Below are 13,538 nucleotides of genomic sequence, written 5' to 3' on the forward strand. Positions count from 1 at the left end.
GAACTAAGATCCCACATGCTGTGTGGCACAGCTAAAAAACAAACAAACAAACAAGGACACCATCAACAAAACAAAAGAACAACATACAGAATGGGAGAAAATATTTGTAAATGGTGTGACAGACAAGGGCATAATTTCCAGAATATACAAACAGCTCATACAATTCAATATAAAAAAATCTGGTCAAAAAATAGGAAGAAGATTTAAAAGAATGAAATAATGCCATTTGCGGTAACATGGATAGACCTAGAGATTGTCACACTGAGTGAAGTAAGACAGAGGAGGAGAAACGTGGTATGACATTTCTTATATATGTGGAATCTAAAAAGAAATGAAACAAATGAACTTACTTACAAAACAGAAAGAGACAGATTTAGTGAAGGAACTTACAGTTGCCGGGGGAAGGATGGGGAAAGGGACAGTTAGGAAGTTTGGGATGGACATGTACACACTGCTGTATTTAAAATGGACAGTCAACAAGGACCTACTGTACAGCACATGGAAGTTGCTCAATGTTATTTGGCAGCCTGGATGGGAAGGGAGTTTGGGAGAATAGATACATGTATATGTATAGCTGAGTTCCTTCCCTCTTCACCTGAAACTTATCACAACATTGTTAATCGGTTATAACCCAACACAAAATAAAAAGTTTAAAAATAAATAAAAACACTTAACATTTACCATTTAAAGAATTAAAACCAAAAAAGGAAGATGTGGTACATATATATATAAGAATGTTACTCAGCCATGAGAAAAATGAAATGATGCTATTTGCAGCAACACTGATGGAACGAGAGATTATCATGGCAAGTGAAGTCAGACCAAGAAAGGTAAGCATTATATATTATTACTTATATATGGAGTATAAGAAACAGTACAAATAAATTTGTTCACAAATCTGAAACAGACTCACAGACATAAAAACAAAATTATGGTTACTCAGTGGGAAAGGGGAGGATAAAATAGGAGTTGGGATTAACAGATATGCACTTATATACAAAACATTAATAGATAAATGAGCAGTTACTGCATAGCACAGGGAGCTATATTCAGTATCTTGTAATAACCTATAATGAAAGTGAATCTGAAAAAGATACACACACACACACACACACACACACACACACACACACACACGCACACAGGTATGTATATATACATCTGAATTACTTTGCTGTATATTGGAAACTAACACTATATTGTAAACCAACTACACTTCAAAGAAAGTTGCTATGAGAGAAGAGGTCTAATATTGTCACCATAATTACAACAGCAACAAAGTGAAAACTGAACTAAACGTATAGTTTGCAGTGATGGAATATTCACCCAAATCTCATGTACATTCTGGAACTCTAGAAGAATTTTTCAAAGAGAGCATATCTCATATTCATAGATTTTTCTCAAATTACAGCAGGAAAGTCTACAAGTAATACTTGGAAATGTAGAACTTCTATACATCTGCCTTATAATTGGAAGCAAAGGCTGTTTTGTGGGTGAATCTAAGATATTCTTTGATCTCTGAGGAAACCAACCTGCTTGGGTCTGTCCTCTGCTGCAAAATGTTTACAACAATAAGATTAGTTAACGCATCCTTTTCCTGACATAACTACCATATATTTGCATATGTATGTATGTATACACCCATCACACTTTCTTTATCTATTCATTTGTTGACCATGTCTTAGCTATTATGAAAAATATACAATGACCATGGGGTGCAAATATCTCAAGATAGGGATTTCATATCCTTCAGATATATATCCATAAGAGGAATTGCTAGATCATATGATAGTTCTTGGGTTCCCAGGTGGCGCTAGTGGTAAAGAACCTGCCTGCCAATGCAGGAGACAGATTGGAAAGATTCCCCTGGGGGAGGGCATGGCAACCCACTCCGGTATTCTTGCCTGGAGAGTTCCACGGACAGAAGAGCCTGGTGGGCTACAGTCCATGGAGCCATAAAGAGTCGACATAAATGAAGTGAATTAGCCGGAGGAGCAACATGATAGTTCTTTTTTAAATTTTTTGAAGCACCTCCATACTCTTTTCCATAGTGATTGCACCAACTTACATTCCCACCAACAGTGCACACTGTTGGTATGTAACACACTGTGTTACATTTGTTTGCAGGAGTAAACCGAACTGTATAGATAAGTTTCTGTTTTCACTGTATCACCACTTAAAATAGCTAGCACTTATTAAATACCATGATGTTCCAAGCACTAGGCTGACCATTTCATAAGTATTGTTTCAGTTAATTCTTATGATGTCATAAAGTTGATACCACTGTTATATCTACTTTTCTTCAAATGAGGAAACTGAAGCCTGGAGAGAGTAAATAATTTTTCTAACTCAATACGTATATGATATAGCAGAGCCAGTACTTGAATATGAGTCTTCCTGACATAAAAGTCTATGTTTTTAATCACCCCTGGAAAATATCTCCGAAAAATACTGTTAACAAACTACTCAAACATGCAATACTCATACTGTAGGCACCACCATAACCAAGGTCAATAGTGTCCAACTCTTTGCAACCCCATGGACTGTAGCCTGCCAGGCTCCTGTGTCTATGGAATTTTCCAGTCAAGAATACTGGAGTGGGTTGCCATTTCCTACTTCAGGGGATCTTCCCAACCCAGGGATTGAACTTGTGTCTCTTGCATCTCCTGCATTGGCAGGCAGATTCTTTACCAACCACACCATCTGGGAAGCCCCATGATGGGACTCTTCTTTAAACTGAGTATTAATTAAATAGATGAGTGAATTGAATAGGAGAAAGGGCCCAGTCCCAGCCTGTTGTTAGTTGTCACTCCACAGCACTTCATACAGAGATCTGTGATGTTGACTAACTGAGGAAAAGACTGCATCTCACGTAAGTCATCATGTTCCCATCATCTGAGTAAGTCTTTACTGTAAAATCAGAAATACTTTATCTGCAGCAGAACCATCATTTCCATTGGTTTCTGTTGGTTTCATAAAACTCAACTTACCTCAAACTTTATCTCCCCTGAGAATCTTTCCTGATGCTTCATTTTTGTTATTACTTAAATATTCCTTTTGAGTACCTCCAAGTGCCTATGCAAATCTCCATCTTAGCACTCATCACTCACTACAGTAACTGTCGTTTTCTGTGTGTCATCCTTCTAGGCTGTAACCTCTTGGGGTGCAGGTACCAGGCTTCATTCAATTTACTATCCCTAAATGCCTTTCACAATGCCTGAAATTTATCTGTGTGTAATAAACAGCTGCCAATAAATTAAAAAACTCAGTGAATTCATGGCCTGTCTGAAATGAAAGAAATCAAGTTCAAGTTACTCTCAGAAGAAACTGTATAGCTGACTGATTAAAAAAAGTCCATATGCGAATTAAAAATTGTAATAAGCTAAACCAAAGTCAGAGAAGTTATTTAAACTATCAGACTACCACTAGAACACGTGATACGAACAGTTTTTTTGTTTTTGTTTTTGATAGTTTCTCTTCAGACGCCTGGCAGAGCTGCCAACAGAAAAAAAAAAAAAAAGAAGCGGGGGGAAGTAGAGCCCTGCACCTGCCACAGACTCCGTTTCAGAAAAGAGAGAATCTGAGAGGTGTTGGGGGATCGACACGCCTTGGCAAATGCTGGCAGCAAGCTCAGATTTCAAACCTTTTTTCAAACACAAGGGGACTAGATATATGTTGATATATCCTCCTGAAAAACTTTCGAAGGCTTCTTTCATTAAAGGCAATGCAGTCAAAGAAAGAGAGTGAGAGACGACGCTGGAAACTGAGAGAAAAGCTGGCAGAAAAAGGCAAGTGGTGAGTTTTCCTTTTCTTCCTGGGTGTAGTGTAGGTGGCCCAGAAAAAGTAAAGCTGCTTTTTATAGTTCCTGGAGATTTGGAAGCGGAAAGGGGAGTGTCTGCATGTGGGCACACCCAAGCAAGGTGGTTTCCAAAGTGATAAGGGATTCCTGAGAAAAGAAAGGCTCTTCTCTGGGTGGATCTAAACCATTGAGATAAAAGACTATTTTAGATATACCCACAGAAGAAGCCTTTGTTTCTGAATAGGAAGTCAGATCTATGGAAACTATACATTTCCAAGTATTACCTATAAACTTTTTTGTTTTCTGAGAAAAATCAATGAATCTGAGATGTTGCCACTTTGAAAAATTGTGATTAATCTTTCAGAATGTGCATGGAGATGTGCATGAGATTTGGGTGACTTTTTCATCACTGGAAACCACAAAGGGAGTTCATTTCACAATAATACACAATGCAGTAGTAGGGTAAGTAATTTGCCCATTCAGGAGGGAAAAAAAAAAAATCAATGGATGAAGTACAACCTAAGGTAAGTTTAATTCTCACAGAAAAGAACAGTAGGTATCAACAGTAGTCTCAGACCTCCTAAGGTCAAGATTGTGACAATCAATGACAATCTTGGCAATTTATGCTTTTCAGCAACCTGGTTATCAAAGACTGCAAAAAGTTTAAATCTCAGTTAATTAAGGAACAGTTCACCGAATTCTCCAATCTCTGGAACGTATTCACCAAACAATTTAAATACCACTCATGTACTTCCCTGGTGGTCCAATGGTTAAGAATCTGTCTGCCAATGCAGGGGACATGGGTTTTATCCCTGGTCCAAGAAAATTCCACATGCCACAACTACTGAAGCCCTTGAGCCCTAGAGACTGCACTCCACAAAAAAAGATGCCACCACAATGAAAAGCTCGACTATTGCAACTAAAGAGTAGCCCCCACTCGAGGCAACTAAAAAAAGCCCACACAGCAACTAAGACCCACTGCAGTCAAAAATAATAAATATTTAAAATATAAATAAATACCACTCATATCTGTGAATTATAAACATCCACTGCAAGAAAATTACCAGGCAATTTCATGATTATGTGGCAAATGCTCAGGCAGTTTACAACAGAAATAGCTTCAGAAATACCTTCACATAAAAGATGTTGGATGGACAACTGCATTGGATGACAATTATATAAAGCTGGTCATGTTGACACTTACCTGCTCATCCTAGAGTATGTCCAGAAGCCGACTTCACCTCTTTAAGAATTATCTCAGAACTCTGGAATAAAAAGAAAATGCCTTGGTCCTTCCTTCCAAAATTTTCTTTCCATTGAATGTAAAAAAAAAAAAAAAAAAAAAAAACGAATTCCGATACTCTGCCAACCTAGTGCAGGACAGAGAGACAAGAGATATATCTCTTCAACATCACTTTATCTCCAATTAAGTTAGGTTCCAGAGAAGGCAATGGCAACCCACTCCAGTATTCTGGAAAATCCCATGGATGGAGGAGCCTGGTAGGCTGCAGTCCATGGGATTGCTAAGAGTCAGACACGACTGAGCGTCTTCACTTTCATGCACTGGAGAAGGAAATGGTAACCCACCCTAGTGTTCTTGCCTGGAGAATCCCAGGGACGGGGGAGCCTCATGGGCTGCCGTCTGTGGGGTCACACAGAGTTGGACACGACTGAAACGACTTAGCAGCAGCAACAGTAAATTAGGTTCTTTGAAGCAGAAAACAAGACAGCAGGTGGAGATAGCTATCGCCCTTGGAGTTCTTTATTTTTGGCTCTGGGTAAAAAGTAGAGAAAAACCTCCCCTTTCCGAATAACATTATAGTTGTTTTATTGCTCTAACTTCACTAGTGTCTTCTTTTGTTCTGAAGCATAAATAATTGTTTATTTATAGTCAACAAGCACAGACACCTTACCTATTTTTACCTTTTTATTAACCTACAAGACAACTAATCTGGATATTTCAAAATATTCAATATCAATAAAATACAGTAGACCATTTCAGAATAAATAGATGCAACATCCAATACAATCATGAAACTTGGTTTAAAAAAACAAATTTTCTATTATATTCCTTATATCAAGTGGCTTAAAAAATAAGTGCATTTGTAAAAGGAATTCAGTGAATATGAACTCTTATTTAGTTCAGTACAGTTCAGTCACTCAGTCATGTCCGACTCTTTGTGACCACATGGACTGCAGCAGGCCAGGCCTCCCTGTCCATCAACAACTCCAGGAATTAACTTAAATTCTTACTTAAGTTAAAGAAAATTGTGGAAGGATAACGAAAGGATAATTAACAAAAATTATTAGGGACTAGATTTTAAATAATTTGGAATTATTGTTGTTTCCGTACATTAAGAGACACTACTTGAAAATATTCCATTTGAATAAATATTGTGCAGAAAATAAAACACTCGGAAAGGACGCGGGGTGGCGCTGCAGCATTAGAAGTAGAAGAAAGCAAGCCATCAGCCTGTTCTCCTCTAGGGACGTTCTGCTTAAGAAGCAAGCACGAAGGGGAGGCTTTTTAAAGTAGTTGCTCGGGGAAATTAGGGCCCTAGACATCTCCATTTACCCCAGGATCTGAGTGATACTGGGAGACAGATCAGCGACAATGTGAATCTGAGCTGGGTCAAGTCATCTGGGAAACCAGAAAGCAATGAAGGCAGGAGAGAGAATGGAACGCTTTCTGAAACAAAGGCAAGTCTTGATATTCCTTGTTTTGCTGGGCATAACTCAGGCTGGTTCTAAGCCTAGGCATTAGCCACTGGCTGAGGAAATGGACAGTGACTCCTTTGTGGCCAGTCTATTGAAAGACCTGGGACTGGGGGTAGATGATCTAGCTGCGCGGGCCCCAGGGTTGTTTCTGAATGGGGGGGGGGGGGGGAGCGTTTGCATTTTGATAGGTAGACCGGGGATTTGTTAAATGAGAAACAGGACCCGGAGGAGCTGTGTGGCCTTACCGAACCCTGTGTACTACCTTTCCAGATATTACTGGACAATCCCTTGCAGGTTTTCCAGGCTGAGATATGGGTTAGGGACATAAATGATCATTCCCCAGTTTTCCTAGACAAAGAAATAATGTTGAAAATTTCAGAAAGTATCACTCCAGGAACTACTTCCCAAATAGAATGTGCCCTGGACTTAGATGTAGGAATCAACAGTTTCCAAGTTATACAGTCAGCCCCAATTCCCATTTCCATCTTAAATGACAAGACAGTTCCAAGGGCACACACAATATTACCACAGCCGGTGCTGGACAAAGCACTGGATCGAGAGGAACAGCCTGAGATCAGATTAACCCTCACAGCACTGAACGGCGGGATTCCACCCAGGTCTGATTAGACATCAGTGATAATGCCCCCGAGTTTGCAAAGCTGCACTATGAGGTGCAAGTCCTGGAACACCACCACATGTATTGCAGGCTGCCATCTTCTCTGCCAGAGATTTATATATTGGAGCCAATGGAGAAATACCTCATGTATTTTCACAAGCACCTGAAGATATTTGCAAGACATTTCGAATAAATGCAAAATCGGGAGAAATTCTTTTAATACGGGAACTGGATTTTTAATCTATACACACCTATTAAATATTCAGGCGACAGATGGTGGGGGCCTTTCTGGAAGTTGTGTGGTACTTGTTCAAGTAATGGATTTGAATGACAACCCTCCGGAACTGACCGTATCAACTCTTTCAATGAAATCCTAGAAAATTTGCTGGGAGACCATAATTGCTATATTCAGCGTTTCAGACACTGACTCGAGACAATGGAAGGATGGCTTGCTCCATCCAAGAGGATCTTCCTTTCATTCTTAAACCCTCTGTTAAAAACTTTTTTACTTTAATCACAAACACAGCCCTGGACCGAGAAGCAAGATCGGAATATAACATCACCATCACGGTCACTGACATAGGAACCCCCAGACTGAAAACCGAGCACAACATAACCGTGCTGGTGTCCGACGTCAACGACAACGCCCCCGCCTTCACCCAGACCTCCTACACCCTGTGGGTCCGCGAGAACAACAGCCCCGCCCTGCACATCGGCAGCGTCAGCGCCACAGACACAGACGCGGGCGCCAACGCCCAGGTCACCTACTCGCTGCTGCCGCCGCCCGACCCGCACCTGCCCCTCGCCTCCCTCGTGTCCATCAACCCCGACAACGGCCACCTCTTCGCCCTCACGTCCCTGGACTACGAGGCCCTGCGGGCCTTCGAGTTCCGCGTGGGCGCCGCCGACCGCGGCTCGCCCGCGCTCAGCAGCCAGGCGCTGGTGCGCGTGCTCGTGGAGGACGCCAACGACAACGCGCCCTTCGTGCTCTACCCGCTGCAGAACGCCTCGGCGCCCTGCACCGAGCTGGTGCCCAGGGCGGCCGAGCCCGGCTACCTGGTGACCAAGGTGGTGGCGGTGGACGGCGACGCGGGCCAGAACGCCTGGCTGTCGTACCAGCTGCTCAAGGCCACGGAGCCCGGGCTGTTCGGCGTGTGGGCGCACAACGGCGAGGTGCGCACGGCGCGCCTGCTGAGCGAGCGCGACGCGCCCAAGCAGCGGCTGGTGGTGCTGGTCAAGGACAACGGCCAGCCGCCGCTGTCGGCCAGCGTCACGCTGCACGTGCTGCTGGTGGACGGCTTCTCGCAGCCCTACCTGCCGCCCCCGGAAGCGGAAGCGGCGGCCGCGGCGCCGGCCGACCCGCTCACCGTCTACCTGGTGGTGGCCTTGGCGTCGGTGTCGTCGCTCTTCCTCTTCTCGGTGCTGGTGTTCGTGGTGGTCTTGGCGGGTCCTGCCCGGTGCCTGAGGGCCACTTCCCAGGCCACCTGGTGGACGTCAGCGGCACGGGGACCCTGTCCCAGAGCTACCATTACGAGGTGTGCTTGACGGGAAGCTCGGGGTTAAATGAGCTTAAATTCTTGAAACCGATTCTTGCTAGTAGTCTAGTTCAAGACACTGGGCAGGAGTATCGCAGACCTGCAATTGCAAGAATAGCCGTAGGTTTCATTAACATTAGAGTCAAAAAGTTTGACTACGAATGCGTAGGGAAGGAGCAAATTGGCTAAGATGGCGGTGATCAGAATCTCACCCCACGGCCTCTGGTTCTCACCCAGCGTTTAAAAATACCTAGTTATATTACAGCTGAACTCATTTGCAGCACCGTGCAGGCGCAATGCCCTATATACGCACCACCTGAGTTATTGGGACAAGTCGAGTTAAGTCGTTGTAGTTGCTGCTGTGTAGGCTATTAAGAGAGTAAAGCGTGTCTGCCTTGAATGCACGGTGAATAGAATGTCTATGGTTCCTATGCCTCCTCGCAACTTCTTCCACCTTCCCCACTCCGTTCACACCTTGCCTACCCTGGATTCAGTGAGCTACAGCGAGACAAGTGGCATATGCAGGATACAGCGAGACAGAATGCTTTCTTTTAAATCAAGGCTCTTCAAAAAAAAACATTTTGAAAAAATCAAGGCTCTTCAGTTGATACAATATTTTGTTTATATATTGATTTTGCTTTCTATTTAGTTAATCCTTGAACGTTCTTCGTTTTTCATCTGCTCCCTATCTTTCAATCTGATCTTAATGCCTCTTTTTCTAATTGGTGATTAAAAATAAATGCATTATGTTTTAACAGTGATTCCATACAGGTTTATTTAAGGTAGTCATTTCAAATTCTATATCCAAAGCAGTGTAGAGTTCTGACCAACCAATCTTACAACTTACCCTGTTGAATAAGTCAGGTAATACTCTTTTATAATAGCCCTAAAGCACCTTTGTCTGTGGTTAATGAAATGTATAGATAAAAGTCTGTTTTCTTTAAAATGTATTATTTTAAAGTGTATTGTAAAACTGGAAATAGAACTGCCATATGACCCAGCAATCCCACTTCTGGGCATACACACTGAGGAAACCAGATCTGAAAGAGACACGTGTACCCCAATGTTCATTGCAGCACTGTTTATAATAGCTAGGACATGGAAGCAACCTAGATGCCCATCAGCAGATGAATGGATAAGGAAGCTGTGGTACATATACACCATGGAATATTACTCAGCCATTAAAAAGAATTCATTTGAATCAGTTCTAATGAGATGGATGAAACTGGAGCCCATTATACAGAGTGAAGTAAGCCAGAAAGATAAAGAACATATATATGGAATTTAGAAAGATGGTAACGATAACCCTATATGCAAAACAGAAAAAGAGACACAGAAGTACAGAACAGACTTTTGAACTCTGTGGGAGAAGGTGAGGGTGGGATATTTTGAAAGAACAGCATGTATATTATCTATAGTGAAACAGATCACCAGCCCAGGTTGGATGCATGAGACAAGTGCTTGGGCCTGGTGCACTGGGAGGACCCAGAGGAATCAGGTGGAGAGGGAGGGGGGAGGGGGGTCGGGGTGGTGAATACGTGTAACTCTATGGCTGATTCATGTCAATGTATGACAAAACCCACTGAAATATTGTAATTAGCCTCCAACTAATAAAAAAAATTAAAAAAAATAAAGTGTATTGTTTTCCAGAGGCTTAGTAATCAAAACTTATAATTTTCTGTTTTGACAATTGCAATTAGTATTTCAATATTACATATGCTTATATTGGGCAGAAATGAACAAAAATATAGGTTATTAAGGCAGATTACTTAATTTGCCTAAAGTGTTTATGATGGACAACAGAAAATTAAACCTAAGACATTTTGAACAACTGATTGTGCTTTCCCATTTGGTGTAAAAACATTTAGTAAGGCACCTGGTGGAAAGACAATTTGTTTTATAACTTCTGTGGTATAAATATTATCAACCTGAGGGCCATTTTAAAAATTTTATCTATTTTAATTGGAGGCTAATTACTTTACAATATTGTGGTGGTATTTTCCATACATTGACCTGAATCAGCCATGGGTGTACATGTGTCCCCCCATCCAGAACCCCCCTCCCAACCTCCCTCCCCATCCCATCCCATCCCATCCCTCTGGGTTGTCCCAGTGTAGCAGCTTTGAGTGCCCTGTTTCATACATGGAACTTGGACTGGTGATCTATTTCACATATGGCAGTATACACATATAGTAATGTTACTCTCTCAAATCATCCCACCCTTGCCTTGTCCCAAAGAGTCTGAAAGTCTGTTCTTTATATGTCTATTTTGCGTCTCACATATAGGGTTGTTGTTACCGTCTTTCTAAATTCCATATATATGTGTTAATATACTGCATTAGTGTTTTTCTGACTTACTTCACTGTTTAATAGGCTCCAGTTTCATCCACCTCATTAGAACTGATTCAAATGTGTTCTTTTTAATAGCTGAGTAATATTCCATTGTGTATATGTACCACAGCTTTCAGGAAGTACATGTATACACACTAAGTGCTTTATAGTAAAAGTGATGTTCCATACAATCCTACTTTTTAAAAATTAATATCTACTTGGCTTTTATATGGTGATATATTAAGGAAGTATTTTCTTTGTTTCCTCTCCTAGTTCCCTTTTTCTGATTTGAACCTGACATGACTTAGAATTATGTGTGGTCCTTCTGGGATAAACACTGCCCATCTACATCAGCATTCTACAATAGTTCCTGTAGAGTAATAAAAAGAAGATTAGGAGAGTGGGAAGTTCTAATGAAAGTAATATCCTTATGAAAGTCTAAATTAGCTAAGACTAAAATCTGGAAACAACCAAACACCAATTTTTATGTCTATTTTGAATGAAAAAGAAAAAACTTATTTTTATGGAACAAAATATTTATTCCCCAATTAAAGAATCTGATTAGGAAAAAAATAAGATTTCCCCTCCTAGACATTTTCTCATCCAGAACGATAGAACTTTCCAGGAATTGAATATTCATGATTAGAAGAAAGAAGTTTCTCAAAGATTTTGAAAATTCTAAAAAGAGAGAATGTTAACTAGATGTTAACTACACTCATGTGATCATTTGCAATATGCACAAATAGCAAATCATTATGTCACACCTGAAATTAACATAGTGTTATATCTCAATTACAGCTCAAAATAAAAAACCCTAATGACATGTCTGCAATCACATAAAGTTATAATCATGTTAAAATGGTGTTATCTTATATAGCTGAGAATCAGATACATGAATCCTTAATAAGCAGAGGAAACATAGTATTTCCCTGCACTCATTAAATACTTTATACAGATGTCTGGATCAGGCTTCTTGCTCAGATTTTTTTTTTCTTCTTTTCATAAGCTGAGTTTTCATGAAGATTAGAGAAAAGGTAATTTTGATCAAACTTCTCTTTATTTGACTGGCTTAGTCTCAGGTCATGTCAAATCCAGGGAAGTTTTCAACTGTGGAAGATAGGGAGGCCCATTGTTTTTTGGCAAATATGGTATATGATTTGGGACCCAAGTTGTAGGGATTATATAACTGAGGAGTCATTTAGACTCTGAAATAATAAGTATAGATACCTAATAATATTTTAGTTGATGTTGGGTGCACTGAATTCACGTATTGTAGAGAAAGTGATCAGAATTTAGTAAAGCCTTCAGGAAAGATCATGTGGACTACATTTGAAGATAGTTAACAATTATACCTTACTGTTGATTCAAAGTTGCTTTTTTTTCTTGGCTACTGGGCTACCTTTTTACCCTTTTATTTGAGGAAAACTTTCAGAAACTTCTTTATCTGGAAATTTTATTAAGTACATGACAGAGAAGGCACTATATGTATACTATCATTACTAGTTTTTGGAATCCCCTAAAGTGAAAGTCCGTGTGTGTGTGTATGCAGTTGTGTCTGACTTTTTGTGACCTCATGCACTGTAGCCCACCAGGCTCCTCTGTCCATGGAATTTTCCAGGCAAAAATACTGGGATGGGTTGCAATTTCCTACTCCAGGGACTCTTCCTAACCCAGAGATCGAATCCATGTTTCTTGTGTCCCCTGTGTTGGCAGACAGATTCTCTACCTCTGTACCACCTGGGAAGCCCAAGTGAAAATCTGGCACAAGGTAAAAGTGATGACTTTCTACATAATTTTTCTAGAATTTTCTTCTAAGAGGATGGAAAAATTCATTAGTGAATTATTTCCAGATTGACCTCTTACTGATGTTCTAAACTAGTTTTTTTAACCCTGAAAAGTAAAGAGATGAAAATGAACTTTAAACTTTCATGTAGTTGTTAAAAGACTATATTCAAATATCATTCATTAAAACTAGTGAAGTAACTAAATCTTCCTTAATCCTTAAATATGGCTTCCTTGTAAATGAGGACTTTTTAAAGTGACAGTTTTAAAAAATACATCCCACTACTCCATTTTTCTTCTTAGACTTACACATTTTAAAGCTGGCAACATATTAGTCATAGTTCAGAGTTATTTCTATGTCTGATCCTCATATTCTTTGCCAATAGCTTAGTTGCTGATAGATTTTAAAATGTAAACTAATTTTCCTTTTCCTTTTGGTATTCAAAACTGTTGATGAAGAGTATCACTCTAGTTTACATTCTTTTATCTGTAAACTCCTTTACTTTAAGATTTTTTCTTCATTCTTGATATTTTAATAATTTGCTAGACCCAAACCTAAGATTTATCCAGTATACTGAATTCTTAAAGTAACTATAGTTTTTTCCCCCCCAAAATTTCTATTTGACAGGTTTTCACAGCAATTTGTTTTGTTTTTTACAATTACCATTTCTTTCTTTTTTGTTGAAGGAAATTAAATCTTTTGCTTTGAAGTTCTTTCTGTATTGTTCCACTCTCTTTCTTATATGTACCTTCTTTT

General features: G+C 40.1%; 1 pseudogene; it reads left to right on the top strand.

Annotated features, from left to right (window-relative positions):
• The first annotated feature begins 6,458 nt into the window (after nt 1-6,458).
• On the top strand, nt 6,459-9,082 carry LOC136168277 (protocadherin beta-2-like; annotated as a pseudogene).
• The last annotated feature ends 4,456 nt before the right edge of the window (nt 9,083-13,538 follow it).

The sequence above is a fragment of the Muntiacus reevesi genome, chromosome 1 (genome assembly GCF_963930625.1).
Source record: "Muntiacus reevesi chromosome 1, mMunRee1.1, whole genome shotgun sequence".
In the NCBI taxonomy this organism is placed as follows: domain Eukaryota; kingdom Metazoa; phylum Chordata; class Mammalia; order Artiodactyla; family Cervidae; genus Muntiacus; species Muntiacus reevesi.